Source organism: Erpetoichthys calabaricus, chromosome 4, assembly GCF_900747795.2.
Source record: "Erpetoichthys calabaricus chromosome 4, fErpCal1.3, whole genome shotgun sequence".
Taxonomy (NCBI): Eukaryota; Metazoa; Chordata; class Cladistia; order Polypteriformes; family Polypteridae; genus Erpetoichthys; species Erpetoichthys calabaricus.
Window position 1 is genome coordinate 280148549 of NC_041397.2, and position 16684 is coordinate 280165232.

Here is a 16684-nt window from a genome sequence, read left to right on the forward strand (position 1 = left end):
TGCTGGTGGCCTAATTTATCAAGTAAATAAATTCTCCCAAATGAATCTCAGTACAGTGACTCTGCACTGAAAAAAGACAGTTCACATAATTACAAATAAAGTCAATGATGTCAGAAATGTTTTTGTTAGAGGTAAGTTTCAACATGATTTTTGGTTTGCAAAAGCCATGAATCCTCCAGCATATTGCTTTGTGACATGGTGTAAGTAAAAAGAACATTTATAGATATCGCAAAATGCATGGTAAGATATCTGGAAATGCATTTAATATATCTTAAAATTAATTACATATATCCAGAAGCATATCTATTTCAAGATATCTTAAATGCATTTCCAGATATCTTGCACTTTGAGATGATGCAAGATTTCAAGATATCTTGACATCAGTTTTTGTGCATTTTAACATATCTCAAAAACATGGAGAGATGTCATAGTCCTGTAGCCAATTTGAGATTCTCTATTTGCCCAAAGGTTTGTGGACACCTGACCATTACACCTATATAAGCTTGTTGGATATCCCATTCAAAAACCATGGGCATTACTATGGAGTTGGCTCCCACTGCCTCCACTCTGCAGAGGAGGGTTGCCCCAAGATTTTGGAGTTTGTCTGGGGAAATTGTGCACATTCAGTCAAAAGAGCATTTGTGAAGTCATGTACTGATGTTGGACAAGAAGACCTGGCTCGTGCCAAAGGTGTTTAATGGGGTTGAAGTCAGGACTCTGCGTAGGCCACTCAAGTTCCTCCATGTCTTTATGGGGCACAGTCATGGTGGAACAGAAAAGGGCCTTCCCAAAATTGTTGGAAACACACAATTGTCTAAAATGTCTTTTTATGTTGCAGCATTAACAGCGCCCTTCCCTGGGACCAGAGGGACTAGCCCAAACTATGAAAAGTAGCCTGGACCATTTTCCCTCCTGTGCCAAACTTTACAGTAGGCACTATGCTGTTCCGAAGGTGGCATTGTCCTGGCATCCATAAAACAGCCAAACATTGAAGTGTGATTTATCACTCCAAAGAACACAGCAACAAGGTTTTTAATGATGGAATGTACAAGACTGTGGAAAAGAATTTCTGCTGGGTTGCTGGATTTACTTCTTGTGAAAGGCAACATGCAGGCTAAATACACAGAAAGGAACATTGAAAGGAATGTCCACTTTGAGGATCAGGGATGATACATACATTAGGTAACTGCTACCTTTGGAAATATGAAAGCAAGAAATGTTTAGATTTATTATTTTGGGAGATTTTGGGAGAACTAAAAATGTAATTTGTCGTAATACCTGAAGACCCAACGAATAGATTTAAAGCATGAAATAAAACATGAATTATAAGGCTCATTCAGTTTTTGTGTCTCCTAAGGAGACCCATATTAGGTGGGCTTCTTCACTTTTTCATGTGCTCTCCATTGTAAAATATGTTTTCCAACATGGTGCTCAGTCCAGCCATTCCTAAGAGGTGAGAACGAAAAGTTTGCTTAGCTGAAATGCAAGTTTTTTTTAATTCATGAGGTTTAACCATTAGAAACTCTCACCCTCTTGGTGAAAAACACACACTAAGCTCCTATAACAATATGAAATTTTTATTTATTTTTTTCTTTCAGTTGAAAACATAAACAAGCACATCTTGTTATTTAAAGCAGCCATCTGTGTGCATGAAACCAGCTGTTTTTGCCATGTTTAAATCCCCATTGTCAGAAACTTGATGATACATCCTCAGCAACATCATTGTTTTCATTGCCACTTTGTATTAAATGTCAAAGCGTCTGTGAGGCCCGCACACAGTGTCAAGATACATTTCTGTGGCTACAGGGCATCACTTAATGCCGAGATTAACTGGTGCGATTATTCTTTCATAAACATTATTTAGAGCTTCAGAAACATATTTGATTTCTGTTTTGTTTTCTTATAAATGTAAAATGCAACTAATGCTTTCAAACAGTATTCTTCATCCTATAGCTCTAGGGTAAGATTAGCCTTTATTGGTTTCAATGCCTTCCAAGTACAGAAAAAAGTTGTCTTACACATTGCTGCTTTGCAGTAGTTTCAGCGAGAAGCTACATTTTATGTTTTTTTTCACTACTGTGCTAAATTCTATTATAAATATTTTTTTACTGACAGACTCATGCAGCCCAAAAGATATACACCCATTCTTCTTAAATAATGAATTGCGCTTAAGACAATGCTAAAATGCCATTAGGCAGTGCTGCTAAATAGATCAGATGTTATCCACTTACCATTGCTAAATCTATTTTCTATGATTCCTTCTATTAATTTCATGATTGCTTCAAGTTTTTACCCCTCGCCTCCAGACTCAGACTGCAGCAGCGTAGTATGTTGTGGACTAGTTAGTACAATACTCCAGTTCAGAGTGCAATTGCAGCAAAAAACATGTGGTACAAAGCTGCGATTGAGCTGAACTTGTGCTTAGTTCTGGTCCAACAGCTTAATATTATTGTTGTACGTATTAGCATGAACCGCAAAGGACTCTGTATCAGCAGTGTTCAGTTAATCCAATTAGAAAGTTGAAAATGCACTATGTTAATATAAAATAATAACTTTGTCTGTTTTGTGTATATTTTAATGTACTTTTCCTGATAAATTAATGTTAACTTAAGAACTTAATTTAGGTTTAATATTTGATGGAGATGGAGTTAGCTAGTAATCAGTGAGATACTCCATTGCAATTAGTCACGGAAGAAACAAGAAAGACATTGGCAAGTTTGAAATGGAACACTACCATAATATCGTGGATTTTATTTTCTTTGTATGACAAGTGAGTCTAGATGAGCAACAAACACATTATTATTGCTAACTTGTTACAAAAGATGCCATCTAATGACAGGTAATAATTTATTTTTAACCAAATTTGAAATAGAACATCTGAAATAATGCTAGGGAATGCAAACATCTAAACATTATTTATGAATTTCCCCTTGGGATCTTAAGTATCTATCTATCTATCTATCTATCTATCTATCTATCTATCTATCTATCTATCTATCTATCTATCTATCTATCTATCTATCTATCTATCTATCTATCTATCTCATTTTTTTTTAAGTTAATATATTTCTTTAGCATGATGTGCCTTTTTCTTACTTTGAAAAGATACATTTTCTCTTTAAATAAATTTGGCAAGGCATTCAGCACATTCTGGCCATTTTTGCATGGTGTCACACACATGCGAGTAGGAGGCAGCTAAAGGGTCTGAGTAATTGTAATTTAACATCCGACCAGGGGGCGGCGGAGTGCGCTGGCTGTCTTTTTCAGTTCCCTAAAGACCTTTCCCAGGAAATCCTGCAAGGTTCCAGCACCTCAGAAGACATCACTTCTGGTGTGGGGCCCTTTGCTGACGTCACTTCCGGACCAGAAGACATCACTTCCGGTGCCGGGCCCTTTGTTGACGTCACATCCGGTCCAGAAGACATCACTTCTGATTCAGGCCCTTTTGCTGACGTCACTTCCTGTATGGGCCTTTAAAGCCTTCATTTTTGTCTATGAGAATCAGTTCTGTTTTGGACTTTGCTCTATGCAATTCGTGCTCCTAAAAACTCAACTTTTGCAGCCAGGAAAACAATATACAGGTGGCTGCCCCAAATCTTTATGATGTCTTTGTCTAATTCTTATCACAACGATTATTAGTGAACCACAGCGACAGGACAAAGTACAGACAGTTTTCAAAACAATAAAGCTCACCAGTGTTTTTCTTTAATGGATGCTTGAATTTGCCTGTGCACAGTTTTTGAGAGAGGAAGCTTTAAAATGAAAAAAATAACACTATTTTAACGAGAAAAACTAATATTTAAAAAAACGATCCGTGTAATGATTAATTACACATATGACTGTTTTAAATATAATTATTACTTAAAAAAATAGTTACCTGGTAGTTTGTTTCCTTCTTATAAATTTCTGAAGTTGTTTCACAGTGGGATGATCCACAAATGCTAACATGGACTCACTCCTCTTTCCACTATAACATCTAACAATTTCAGAACAAATTTCTCCCCATGTTCATCCCAGACGAATCCCACATTCTTAGGGCAAAATCTAAATCAGAGTGTGGGAAATGGATTGCTAAAGACTTGTTGCACCCAAGTGCTAGGTAGGAATTAAGAAGCCCTTTAACTATTTCCTGAGTTTTCCCCCTTTGTATTCCCAACAAAACTGTGGCAAAATTTTTTTTTTGATGAAGGAAAAATGTGTGTTCTTTTATCATTTCCTTACTTTTTACCTGGTCAAGACAGTGGATTGATCAACCTAAACTTACATGTTTCTGAAAAACCACTTAAACAACAACTTTCTCTCTTCTCCAAAAAAAGGCATCCTTCTTAACCTTCTAAACATAAATTCCTGGTTAATTTTAAGAAATACACAGAGACACAAAGTAATAAAATAAGAAGACAAAAAAATGACTTGAGAGTAAAAAATGTGTAGCAAGCAATTGATTCTGGGTTGTTTTCACCTCATCTAATGTTAAGAATGAGTAAGATGGACATTTTTGTAGCTCAAAGTGTAACATTTTGACCAGTATAAATAATTATGCCATAAAACAAATATAATTTATTTTTTTTTAAAACTAGGGGACTTTGCCCCCTGCTCGCTTCGCTCGCCAACACCCGTGTTTGGTTTACCAGATATACAATACAATACAATTTATTTTTTGTATAGCCCAAAATCACACAAGAAGTGGGATGGGATTTAACAGGCCCTGCCTCTTGACAGCCCCCCAGCCTTGACCCTCTAAGAAGACCAGAAAAAACTCCCACACAAAAACCCCTTGTAGGGAAAAAATGGAAGAAACCTTGGGAAAGGCAGTTCAAAGAGAGACCCCTTTCCAGGTAGGTTGGGCGTGCAGTGGGGGGTCAATATAATACAATACACAGAACAGAACAAATCCTCAATACAGTATAAAAATAAAAATTCTAGAAGTACGGAGTAGAATTTCACATTAGATGATATCACATAATATGATTTGGATTTGTTTTAAGTCCTGGAGACCTCATTCATCAAGCTGCCTCCCCCATTTTGCCATTCCACATCTGAAATAGCGCTAATCCGATGAAAGGACCCCTCATTCCCACGTCCCCAGTCATCAGGGATGACTTTACCTTAGGCAGGCAACCTACAATTTAAAGAGATTGTTATTTTCTTGGGTATTGTTACATATGCATTATTTTCACTTTTACTTTAAAAACTTTTGTAAAAGCAATACTTGTCCTTTATTTCCGGCCACGTGCGTGGTTACATCTGTTTCTTGCCAGATGTATAATGCTGCTCGTGTTGTGAAGGGGGTGGTGGTGTCTGAACACATGCTAAGGATATGTCTTTGGATCATTTGCTGTCTTTCTGCTGCTTGCGAAATGTATCTTGTCTGCCATTTCTTAACAGGTAGCCCTCTTTGTACACGGTAAAATATGCACCGCGATTCATTGGACCTAACCTGCTATTCTTCTGAAATTGCTTATATTCACAAAATTATGTACTGCTTGTGAGCTGTCTGTTCTGCCTGTCGCATGTCGTTGTTTTAAGAGCTGGGAGCACATGATGCTTGTCTGCCAAAAACAATCCAAAAACTGTTTGGTTAGATGTCTGTGGACTCCTTTCAAATGATGGCTCACTGCCTGGTCTCGTGTGACGTTGTAAAAACAATACTTGTCCTTTATTTCTGGCCCCTGGCGTGGTTAAATTCTTTCTTGCAGGACATATAACGCTGCTCGCGTTGTCTGCTGTCGCTCTGCCCTTCGATCTTTTTAAAGCCTGTACAGCCACTGTCCTTTTTTGCTACGGCCCTGTGACAATCTCTTGGCACCAAGTCTCATGTTTACGGTCCCCACGAGATGCACCGTGGCAAGTCTCCTTGGTCTCGCAGGTCTTTAAAATGTCTTCCGAGAAGATCACATATCGTCGCATTGCTTTTGCTTTCCAGGACAGAATTTCTTTTTATAATGGAGAGAAATCAACACTTTTTTTTCCAAAATTGAATTTTTCATTGAATCCAATATCTTGCAGAAACATTTTTGTTAAAGAAATTCCGATTTCAGAAATAGATTCAGCATATCTAAATTTTTAAGCTGCATATATTTTTTTGGTGCAGACCAGTGTGATCTTTTCAAGTCATACTACATTTACATAACCACTGTAGTGGCCTCCCTAGCATTGTGTTTACCCTCAGAAAAACGAATCAAAAACTTTGACATTTTATCATCAATAAAAAAATCTTATTACATTAACAGAAAAATGTAACTATCAAAGTGTCAGCATAAATACAGTAAGAAAGGTACAAGTATGTCTACTGTTCATCGTAGTACTGGTGCAGATTTAGTACACGTCCTTTGTGTGATATGTTTTGAAGCAGTCACCAACGCTGAGTCGTGTGTCACAACTGAGACAGTAGAAGCGTGTTTTTTTCTTTTACTTTTCTTATATTTTTTCTGTTGCTTGCACATGAGATGGCAGAATGTCAATGCCTGGTCTGTATCAGCAACACACCCTTATGTTATTAAACAAGTAGGTCACAACAGTGCAAGGCATAGTAACTTCCCCATTTCTCTGACACAGACATTGACAGTTTCTGCATTGTGAACAGTGCTTAGAGGGCTAAGATCTTCCTTGTCATTCTACTTTTTATTTTACATTTTGCCTTTTTGCCATGTAGACACTGTACCATGCTATAGTGTTATATGACTGAAGTCATCAGGTATATTATGGTGGTTTGGTCAAACAGTGCCATATGCATCAGTTTCACTATCCATGTTAACGTCCAATGACCAGGTCATATTATCATCACTATTGTTTGATTCAACTAATGGTTCAGTTTCAGTTGATTCTAAAACTGACTTTATAGTCTCTCATTTACATGCCATTGTGATTTGGTTGAAGTTTCTGACCCACTCATGACTTTTAATGAATTACTTTAGAGTGGCAAAATCCATAGAAATATTATGATTTTTGGCAGCATTATGTTGTTTCATCCCCTAGATGAGACCAGAATGCTGTCCTAAGTGTAATTTAGGCTTAAAAATGAAAGCGGGTCAATAAACATCACCCTGAGTCTAACTCGGGGTTAACTGTAATTAACACAGAATTCTGAGCCCAAGTCACACTTGACGTTAACACCGAGGAGGTTAAATTCTGTACTCATCACTCCTTAGCATATCTTAAATACGTGGCAGCTAATAAAGGTTGAGATTATACTTTACTAAATAAAGCATTATTTAGACTAAATATTATCTATCAATGATACTTTATTATTACAGGTTCAATCTGACATTGTCTGATTTCATCAAAGTTGTTGTTCCTGTACAGTCATTGGCCTTCATGCAATCAGCTTTGGTTTCACACTCTAACATCAAAAACCAAGAAATGCATGAAAAATTTCATAAAATTCCTCATTGGAAGAAAACACATCCTTTCTTTCTCATTCACAAGAGCACCTGTAGAATCCTTTAAATCTGAACAAAAAAAATCTGTTGTCATGTAAAACACAAGGTAAACAGTGTGTTAGCAGTCTGTTTAAATATAGTCCATTAGTACAAAAATATGTGAAAGCATTAGCCTTCAAGAATACAGTCATTGCTTTATGATGTCATAGGTGTCTTTTGAAGCTGATTAGTTGAAGGTGAATGAATGTCCTGGAATAACATTGATTTTGATTTAGGAATAACAGAACACAACAATATCAGATCCATCGTTAATCCATACAAATTAATAAACATCATTACTAATAAATGAGGTAACACTCTTAAGCAATTTTAGTTTAATTTTACAGTAATTTTCCAAGCAACAGACGTGTACATTTAAGAATGTAGAACTGATATTATTTTAACTACATTTAGGATCCCAAGTAATCTGCTACTGTAATCACCTCTAGTGGGCAACAGATGTTGATTTCAGTTCATTACAACTGAGAACCGTTTAAAAATGGCACAGAGAGCTAAGCTCAGCTGCAAAGTTCACTGGAATTGAGGTTATGGTGGACTGTTGTACTAATAAAGGGTTGAACAACAATATTCATTCACACAGCACATTTACATAAATGAGAGTAGCTTAAAATACTTTACAATTATAATGGATAAACAGAGTTACAAAAAAAAGTAAAAACTAAAGGTTGGTTATGCATAAAAGTAGAGAATCATAATGTCCACCATAATAACAGATGGACATTATGATTAGATGGCCAGGGAGATCAGGAAAATAAAAACTTCAGCTGGAACAATGTTAATGAAAATAAACCTCCAGAGGTTCTAAGTCCAGAAGACTGCCCGACCACTCTGAGCATTATTTAGTCCATGAATGTGGTACCATTAGTAGAACACTCTTGCGGAGCTCTTGTCATTTTCCTAGCATCTAAGTAGGTTTAGCATACTTTAGGCCAGTGGACAAGTAATGCCTGTACCATATATCAGAAAAAAATAGTAGTGAACAGTGACCAACCTATAAAACTACAAACAGAATTACATTTTATGAAAAGAAGCAAATTTCTTCTCTGCTTAGCATGAAGGATGCTAATGATGCTGGAAATCTCTTAATTCAAATCAAATCAAATTTGTCACATACAACTTATATATACAGTACAAATGCAGTGAAATGCTTAGATGACTAAGTGTTCCATGTAGCTCAGTTTGGGCATTGTCTATCTCCACTTGAGGTGGAATATATGAGGTGGTGACAATGACTGACATAAACTCCCGCAGAACATAAAATGGCATGCATTTAATCATCAGAAGCTCCAGATCAGGGGAGCAATAGCATGATAAGACCATTGCGTTTCTGCTCACGCCAGTTATTGACCATCAGGCACACACCTGCATCTTTTGATTTGCCGGACTCCTCTGTTCTGTCGATACAGTAAACAGAAAGTGGTTCCGCAGGTCTGGTCTGGTCTGGCACCATTAGAGTTAGCTATGTTTCTGTGGGGAAAAGGATGTTACATAACTAAATACCTCACTAGATCTCTATTCATGCTCTAATGTCGACCAGCTTATTCTCCATTGACTGTACATTGGCTAGTAGGACAGCTGGCAACAGTGGTCGGGGTGCTCTGGTCTTCAAACTGTTAAGCACTCTGGTGCATTTTCCATGATTTTTCTTTTTAAATGCATCTGCTGATGTTGTAATTGTTTTACAGATAGATAGATAGATAGATAGATAGATAGATAGATAGATAGATAGATAGATAGATAGATAGATAGATAGATAGATAGATAGATAGATAGATAGATACTTTATTAATCCCAAGGGGAAATTCACATACTCCAGCAGCAGCATATTGATAAAAAACAATAACTTTGTATAATGTTATGAAGGATCTTACTTGGTCAAGCTGACTCAGCAAGTGTGAAGTCAAATAGCTGACTGACCAACGACTGTATCTGTTATGTCAAAGATCATAATAAATGCAACCCAAACTAGTGGGTGTAAGAAAAATAAATAATTGAGAAAGAAAAAAATGTTAGTAGTTCCATGAAGTGTTTATTTTTACTGGTCTGGCATATCTCTAACAATAAAGTATTCTAGATTTTTGGTGTATAGAAACAAAAAATGCCTCGCCAGTTCTTTCATGCTCTCAGAATACTGAACAATCTGGCATTAGAAGAGCTAAGATTACGATAAGGAATGTAAGGGGACAGCACCTAAAATGTAAGATGGTGATAGACCTTTTAGAGTTTTATATATAATTAAAGTATTTTAAACCACAGGCAGCCAGAATAATGATGCTAAGATTGGTGAGATATGCTCAGATTTCTTTAGTTAAAATTCTTGCTGCTGCATTTTTGACTGATTGCGGCTAAATTATATCTTTATGGTAATCCTGATAGGAATACTTTGCAACAATCTGGACAGGTAAAGACAAAAATATGTACAGTATTAACTTTTCAGCATCTTACAAAGATATAAGAGATCTGAGTCTTGCAATGGCAATGTTTCTTAAGTGAAAGAATCTAGTCTTAGTAATATGCTTAATTTGTGATTTGAAATTTAGCTTTGAGACTAAAAATGACGCAGAATTTATTTGCTTACTGCCGTCTTTCTAAAGTCAGATGGCGTATCTAATTTCTAAAGTCCTCACTATTTTGTTTGCTTCCAACAATTAAAGTTTATGTTTTTTCCTTAACTTTAAGGAAATTATTACTCATCCATTCAATGATGCTAGTAAGAGACTGGGTCAGAGGATTTAAAGCCTTAGGGTCATCTGGTGCTATCGACAGATAAATCATTGTGCTGCGGTAATTCAATTTATGTTTTAAAATGATTAGGCCTAATGGGATAATGTTGATTGAGAATAATCTTCTTGTTCCTCTTCATCTTTCACTTCTATGTAGGGTTGATGTGCTTGATCAACCTTTTCCCAACAGCTAAGTCCTGCACCTTCTCTCCAGTCAAGCCCTTTTCCTTCAGATCTTTTTTTACTTTTTTTACTTTATCCATCCACCTCTGCTTTGGCCTCCCTCACTTTCACTTCCCCATACTTCTATTCCCATCACTCTTTTTTTCCACACATATACAGTGCATCCGGAAAGTATTCAAAGTGCATCACTTTTTCCACATTTTGTTATGTTACAGCCTTATTCCAAAATGGATTAAATTAATTTTTTTCCTCAGAATTCTACACACAACACCCCATAATGACAACGTGAAAAAAGTTTACTTGAGGTTTTTGCAAATTTATTAAAAATAAAAAAACGGAGAAATCACATGTACATAAGTATTCACAGCCTTTGCTCAATACTTTGTCGATGCACCTTTGGCAGCAATTACAGCCTCAAGTCTTTTTGAATATGATGCCACAAGCTTGGCACACCTATCCTTGGCCAGTTTCGTCCTTTCCACTTTGCATCACCTCTCAAGCTCCATCAGGTTGGATGGGAAGCGTCGGTGCACAGCCATTTTAAGATCTCTCCAGAGATGTTCAATCGGATTCAAGTCTGGGCTCTGGCTGGGCCACTCAAGGACATTCACAGAGTTGTCCTGAAGCCACTCCTTTGATATCTTGGCTGTGTGCTTAGGGTCGTTGTCCTGCTGAAAGATGAACCATCACCCCAGTCTAAGGTCAAGAGCGCTCTAGAGCAGGTTTTCATCCAGGATGTCTCTGTACATTGCTGCAGTCATCTTTCCCTTTATCCTGACTAGTCTCCCAGTTCCTGCCGCTGAAAAACATCCCCACAGCATGATGCTGCCACCACCATGATTCACTGTAGGGATGGTGCCAGGTTTCCTCCAAACGTGATGCCTGGCATTCACACCAAAGAGTTCAATCTTTGTCTCATCAGACCAGAGAATTTTCTTTCTCATGGTCTGAGAGTCCTTCAGGTGCCTTTTGGCAAACTCCAGGCAGGCTGCCATGTGCCTTTTACTAAGGAGTGGCTTCCGTCTGGCCACTCTACCATACAGGCCTGATTGGTGGATTGCTGCAGAGATGGTTGTCCTTCTGGAAGGTTCTCCTCTCTCCACAGAGGATCTCTGGAGCTCTGACAGAGTGACCATCGGGTTCTTGGTCACCTCCCTGACTAAGGCCCTTCTCCCCTGATCGCTCAGTTTAGATGGCCGGCCAGCTCCTGGTAGTTTCGAACTTCTTCCACTTATAAATGATGGAGGCCACTGTGCTCATTGGGACCTTCAAAGCAGCAGAAATTTTTCTGTAACCTTCCCCAGATTTGTGCCTCGAGACAATCCTGTCTCGGAGGTCTACAGACAATTCCATTGACTTCATGCTTGGTTTGTGCTCTGACATGAATTGTCAACTGTGGGACCTTATATAGACAGGTGTGTGCCTTTCCAAATCATGTCCAGTCAACTGAATTTACCACAGGTGGACTCCAATTAAGCTGCAGAAACATCTCAAGGATGATCAGGGGAAACAGGATGCACCTGAGCTCAATTTTGAGCTTCATGGCAAAGGCTGTGAATACTTATGTACATGTGCTTTCTCAATTTGTTTATTTTTAATAAATTTGCAAAAATCTCAAGTAAAATTTTTTCACATTGTCATTATGGGGTGTTGTGTGTAGAATTCTGAAGAAAAAAATGAATTTAATCCATTTTGGAATAAGGCTGTAACATAACAAAATGTGGAAAAAATGATGCGCTGTGAATACTTTCCGGACGCACTGTACATTGTGTCTCCTCATCACATATCCACACCACTTCAACCTACTTTCCTGCACTTTGTTAGATATCTCTACCACTTTTATTGTACCTTTGATCTCATTTCTTATTCTGTCCTTTTGTGTTACTCTGCTTATCCATCTCAACATTCTCATTTCTGCCACATCTAACCTCTTCTCTTGCACTCCCTTTACTGCCCATGTCTCAGCTCCATACATCATTGCTGGTCTTACTACTGTCTTAAAAGCATTACCTTTAACCTTCACCTTAATTCTTCAATCACACAATACTCCTGATACCTTCTTCCAATTGTTCCATCCATATGGCACTATGGGGGTTATCTCTACATGTAATTTTCCACCTTGGGCTGCCACTGATCCTAGATATTTACATTTTTCCACTCTTTTCAATAGCTCTCCCTGCAGGCTAACTTCTGAATCCTGATCATAATTAAACCTCAAATATTCTGTCTTCTTATTTATCTTTAATCTTCAATCTTCCAAAGGCCTCCTCCATTCTCCCAACCCCCTACTTCTTCTAGTACTACACAATACAATGCAGATTTGGGATTAATAAGGGTCCTAAACAGATCCCATGCATAATAGTGTTGATCTCTGATGTATAATCTCCACAACTGATAAAGAATTTTTTTCTTGTGATATCAGAGTGAAACCAACTTAAGGCACTGCCAGAAAAGCCAACCCACTGTCTAATGTGGTAATGAAAAATGCTGTGGTCAATGGTATCAAATGATGCAATCAACTCTAACAGGACAAGAACTGAAAGACTTTGAATCAGCATTAAACTGTAAGTCATTAATTCCTGTTAATGCTGTAGGTTACTTTCAATGCGTTGATGTTGACCCATTTAGCCTATAGTTTCAAGTGGCAGAGAGGAGGAGTCATTCTTAGACTATATTTTTTGGTATATTTACTATTCTTTTCCCAGGACTCTGGGCCTTTAAATGGCCAGCTTCACAGTTGCTTCACTTGAAAGATTAACATGGTCGTAGTCCTTCCACTCTGAGAAAATGTGTTCTGAACTAATCTGCTTTAGAGATACAAGTGGTCTCCTGACCAGATTTACCATTTAAAGGGAAACATAATTTCACTTTTTGTAACCTGGAACACTGGGCTACCCATTATCAGTCTTCTGCCACAAAGAAGGCTAATAGAATATTTGGCAATGTAGCACCATGTGTAGCATGCAAGTCAAAGGAGTTTATGTTTAACCTTTATAGCACTCTGGTAAGACCTCACACAATACTTTTGTGTAAGGTTTGGTCTCTGGGCTACTTAAAAGACATTACAGTACTAGAAAACGTCCAGAGAAAAGTAACTAGGCTGATTCCAGGACTGCAAAGAATGATATATGAGGCAAGATTAAAGGAGTGGAATGATTTTGCGTTTAGCAAATAGAGAGTAGGAAGGGACTCTTTGATGTTTTTATATTTCTGTAAAGAGCTAGTACAGTGGATACACACTCTTTCCTTCAAATGAATTCAACAAGAACAACAGGGGCACAGGAACTTGCCACGGGTACATTTTGCAAAAACATTAAAAAGTTTTTCTTTGCACAGAGAACCATAGACACATGGAATAAGTTACCAAATAGTGTGGTGGAGAGTAGGATTTTAGGGATTTCAAAACTCCACTTGATGTTATTTTGGAGAAATTAGGTGGATAGGACTTGTGAGTTTTGTTGGCCTGTTTTTGTCAAGGTTTTTCTAACGTTTTAATGGTTGTAATGTCACATAACTAGCTATGGGTGCTATTGCTATTGCAATGTTCAGCTGGGAAAAATAAGCAAAAGATTTCATTTTGAGACGAACCAGAAGATGAAAACCTTTGTGGGACACAAAAAACAGTAATCATTAATAACAGGCTGAAATTGGAGATCAAAATGATTGATCACCAAAACCAAATGGAATTCAAAACATTAAAGTCAAAACTTCAAGGGCAAATGGTTCTAAGACAACTAACAAATCCCTTCACTTACTTCAGTAGATCTTTGTGAAGCACAACAACATTTTTTTAATCCAAAAGCTTCAACACTCTGCAATGTCCACTGCCAGATAAAAACAAATTTGTGTTACGGCATTACATATCATGCTGGTGTCCAACAAGCACTTAGCAATGGTAAACAGCATGGCAGCCATCTTGATAATGGATTCAAAATGGTGCCAAGGTTACATCACTTGAGAAATGATTAAAAATAATCACAATCTGAAGTACATAAAAAATATAAAAGTGTCCAAATCAAATTCTACAGGTAATAAAACCATTATTTGTAGCGTCTTAAACAACATGGTGGTGTCCATGGAAAACAAAGCAGAAAATGGTGGTGCCGCAATAATGTCACAAAACTGAAGAAAAAAAGAATAACAAATATAATTACACCATCAAACACCACATTTCTCAGCAGGCACCTTGAGCTGTAAAAGAAGCCGCTGTGTCACCAACTACATTCTTGCATCTCGTCCCTCTGATAAATTCAATATTAAACAATGGGCCAATTGCCAATCTAAAAACCATATTTACTGCATTTCTTGTTGAAAGTGTCCCGCCATCTAATTAGGCATGACAGAGAGACGGCTAGCAGACCATTTCAAGGAGCATATTCAAGGCGTTAAGATCAAAATCCTTGTAAACCCTATGGAAGAACACTTCACATCCCTTGATCACAGCCATACTGATCTCTATGTTTGTGTTCTTTCACAGGGCTTCAAAGACACTTTTCAAAGAAAGCCAAAAGAAGCAAAGCTCTTTCTCACCCTGTGATCACATATTCTCCAAATCATAATGACCAATTAACTTATACTTAAACTTATATTTATTCCTTTATCTTTTCTAATGGCAGCTTTTTCTCACATACTCTTACCTTTTCTCCTTTCATCTGCCCTAGCTTTGCTCCCTCCTTCCCTTCCTACATATTGTGAAGTATAAAAAGACACAGAGAATTGATTAAGGGTTGGGAAAAACCGTCCTCATATAGTGTGTACAGCTCAGGCCAAGCAGTAGCGCTGAGGTTCCGGTCGTATGCATACAAAGTACATGTCAGACAGAAACAGTTGCTAGAGGGTGGTTTTAATCGAGTGGAACCGGAAGAAGTAGAGTCACAGAGGAAATGAGGGTGACGAAGGCGAGGTGTGATGAAGGTGACACTGTAAAGTTGTCCATTTATATTTTGTTCGGCTTCGCATCTTTGTTTTTCCTGCTGAAAGAGAAAGGCGTCAATGCGCTGTCTAGTAGTCCCCTCCTATGGTTTTCCATGCTCTGTCGAGTCCGTTGGTTGTCCCCTACTCGCTTGTGTGTGACAATATGTTACCTGCTTTTTCATTTTCAGTTGTACACGTATACAGCCGAAACATTGCGTCTGTTACCTTCTTTCCTTTTCAGCATTGAATTAAAGTTTAACCTTTTTTCCTTTCCAGATGCACATTGACACAGCCCTACAGTAACTCTAAAATAAAGAGACATAACATAAAATCAAGCAATTAGTTCCTAACAGTTGCTAAATGTTGGAGTGTAAATGAGGTTAAAATGAAAAGATAGATTTCAAATTGAGATAGTAGATTAAAAGAAGAAATGGATCAAAAGATTCTCTTTCCAGAAGAATGTCAAATCATGCTATTGCCCCAAATGTCATTTTGCATTGCTTGGTGATGACAATTAAATCCTGAGTCTGTCATTTTATTAATTCTAGTACACAATGCATAAAATGAATGACTGCATCCTGGGGTGGCCAATCTCCAGTATAGCCTAAGAAACATGACTAATTTTAAAATACAAATTTCAAAACATATTATTTACTTCACTTATTTAATATAAGCAGCCTTGGAGTCTTGGAGTCAAATCTGACAGTGGCATTAAGTTTGTCACATTTCATAAATTAGAACTTCAGCCTTGCCCCATCAAACATTTCAATAATTAAAAGTCTTTCCCTGTATGAAGAAGAAATTTGGCATGCATTGAATACCTCTTGGATTACTGCAACTCACATTCTTATGCTAAATATTAACAGACTTTAACTAATTTAAAGTGATCTGGCATGTACCAAATGCCATACACATAAAAATCATAAGCTGGCAAAACTTCATTGGCTTCTTGTGCATTTTAGGCTCCTCTTCAAGAGTCAGCTATTAAGTAAGCCTAAAATGACTACACTGTATAAATCTGCAAACCAGCTGAAATCTTTACAAAATTGGACAAAACACAATTCAGCAGCCTTAAGAATCTATATAGCTGGATAGTCCTCTAATATTTGGTTTAAACCAGCTACTAAAACTGGGAAACTTGATTTTCTTGCACCATGTTCAAGTTCGTTTAAACATACAAATCCTACTCTTTAAAATGATATCACTTCGGGTGTATTAATACACTTTAATGATAGATAGATAGATAGATAGATAGATAGATAGATAGATAGATAGATAGATAGATAGATAGATAGATAGATAGATAGATAGATAGATAGATAGATAGATAGATAGATAGATAGATAGATAGATAGATAGATCTGGATCTGTTCTAATCTTGCCTGTCACCTGATTAGCAATGTATGTGACTCTTTGTTTTGTAGG